This window comes from Leptodactylus fuscus, unplaced genomic scaffold (genome assembly GCF_031893055.1).
Source record: "Leptodactylus fuscus isolate aLepFus1 unplaced genomic scaffold, aLepFus1.hap2 HAP2_SCAFFOLD_131, whole genome shotgun sequence".
NCBI classification, from domain to species: domain Eukaryota; kingdom Metazoa; phylum Chordata; class Amphibia; order Anura; family Leptodactylidae; genus Leptodactylus; species Leptodactylus fuscus.
The window spans coordinates 215,001-217,497 of NW_027440154.1; the positions used below are offsets into that span (position 1 = coordinate 215,001).

Below are 2,497 nucleotides of genomic sequence, written 5' to 3' on the forward strand. Positions count from 1 at the left end.
TTGGACACGTATTTCCATGCTAAAATTGATGAGATGCGTCAGGAAATAACTACCCAAGCCCCAGGTGGCATTGATCCCACCACCTACCATAGTACTGATCGCCTCACCAACCGCACTTCAGACTGTCCATTCTCATCTTTTGAACCTGTTACAGAAGGGGAAGTCTCTCAGCTACTTTCTTCATCTCGCCCTACAACCTGCAGTAGTGACCCCTTCCTCTCACACTAATAATAATAAATTTTATTTATATAGGGCCAACATATTCTGCAGCGCTGTACAATTTGTAGGGTTCAAATACAGACAGAAAGATACATTACAAAGAAAGTCATTTCACACAATGGGACTGAGGGCCCTGCTCACAAGAGCTTACAATCTATGAGGACACCTCACACCTTTTCCAATCTCTGTTGCCTGCTGTCACGACTTACCTTACGAAAATATTTAACCTCTCTCTCTCTCTTCTGGAATCTTCCCATCCTCCTTCAAGCATGCTGTCATAACCCGGCTATTGAAAAAACCCTCCCTGGACCCATCCTGTGCTGCTAACTATCGACCCGTCTCTAACCTCCCCTTCATCTCTAAACTCTTAGAACGCCTGGTCTATTCTCGTGTAATCCGCTATCTCTCTGCTAACTCTCTGCTTGACCCCTTACAATCTGGTTTCCGCGCTCTGCACTCTACTGAAACGGCTCTCACAAAAGTCTCCAATGATCTCCTAATGGCTAAATCCAATGGTGACTTCTCTCTTCTTATTCTTCTGGACCTCTCTGCAGCTTTTGACACTGTTGACCATCATCTCCTCCTCACTATGCTCCGCTGAGTTGGCCTCAATGACATTGCGCTCTCCTGGTTCTCCTCTTATCTCTCAGACCGCACTTTCAGTGTATCATTTGCGGGCTGTTTCCTCCCCTCTTTCCCTTGCTGTTGGGGTTCCTCAGGGCTCGGTCCTAGGCCCCCTGCTCTTTTCTCTCTACACAGCCCCCATTGGACAAACCATCGCCAGATTTGGCTTTAGGTACCATCTTTATGCTGATGACACCCAATTATACACATCTTCCCGTGACATCACCCCTGCACTCATACAGAACACCAGTGACTGTCTCTCTGCTGTCTCTAATATCATGTCTTCGCTCTATCTGAAACTAAATCTCTCCAAGACTGAACTACTACTGTTTCCACCATCTAACAGATCTGTCCCTGATATATCCATTGCAGTCTCAGGCCTTACTATAACTCCTAGGCAGTAGGCCCGCTGCCTCGGGGTCATGATTGACGCAGACCTTTCCTTCACCCCTCATGTTGAATCACTCGCACGTTCATGTCACCTCCACCTCAAAAACATCTCCAGAATACGCCCTTTCCTTACCAGAGATACACTAAAGACACTTATTGTCTCTCTGATTCATTCTCGCCTTGACTACTGTAACTCCTTACTAATCGGTCTTCCCCTCACTAAACTCTCCCCTCTACAATCTATTCTGAATGCAGCGGCTCATCTATCAGGCTAGACGCTACAGCGAGGCCTTATTATTATATTTATTATTATATTCATGTACCAGCAGCCATATTTGTTGATAGTTGGCTTCAGTTCAGATCTTGTCCATTTTTAGGCCGGTGTAAGAGTGTAACAAATAAAAGAATTCAAAAATAAAAAATTGTGCCAAAAATAAGGAAACTGCAAAAGTTTGGAGGATGCGGGCATCGATCCCGCTACCTCTCGCATGCTAAGCGAGCGCTCTACCATTTGAGCTAATCCCCCGTTCCCCCTTATCCCACCTCTTCCTTTTTCCAACCTCTTTTCTCTCTGCAAGTGTTTTTTTTTCTTGTCTTTTTTACAATGTAAAATCTATAATCAGAAAACAAAAGTCACACCCCGGCCCCTGCTTGTATCTGACATGACACCCGCGTGTAAGTCTGTTCCGTGTACTGCCCCCAGTGTTTCTGGAAGGAATTGCATGCTTTGGCTGCTCAGGATCATCCACGCTCCTCCAAGTCTGGAGTTCTCAAGTATTGCCTCCAACTCACCCCGACGGACTCCCTGGTGGGAAGGATTGGGGCCGGTACTTGAGGAGCTTGGGCCGCCATTTTGGCTGCGATCCTGAGCTGTGTAGCTATTGTTGGATTCCTCCTCATGTTACGCTGTTGCAGTTACAACTTCTGTTCTAATGTGAATTCAATGTCGATACAGTGCGCTTACTGCGGGGGAGCCGGCCAAGCTCAGGAGTGAGGAAATCTTACCTTGAGGGGGGATGGGCAATGTGCTGCGAGGGGGAGGGTCTGTGTAAAAGATTGATTTTGCAATTTCCTTGCTGGGTTATATAAGTCGGTGCATTCACACAGAGCAGCTTAGGCTCAGACTACACACTGACATTTGTCGCATGAGTTAAAGTTGCACCAAAGATACAACAGGGAAAAATCCCACAGGACGGGGCAGAAACTTCAGCTCTTCAGAAACCTTTGAGGTTATGACAACATTTTAATCCCCAAACATGAGGCG

At 46.4% G+C, this 2,497-nt stretch overlaps 1 non-coding gene across 1 annotated transcript; it reads right to left on the minus strand.

Annotated features, from left to right (window-relative positions):
- Positions 1 to 1,686: 1,686 nt before the first annotated feature.
- TRNAA-AGC (transfer RNA alanine (anticodon AGC)) lies at positions 1,687 to 1,759 on the minus strand. The gene has a single exon. It is a non-coding gene; the product is annotated as a tRNA-Ala (tRNA).
- Between the last annotated feature and the right edge of the window lie 738 nt (positions 1,760 to 2,497).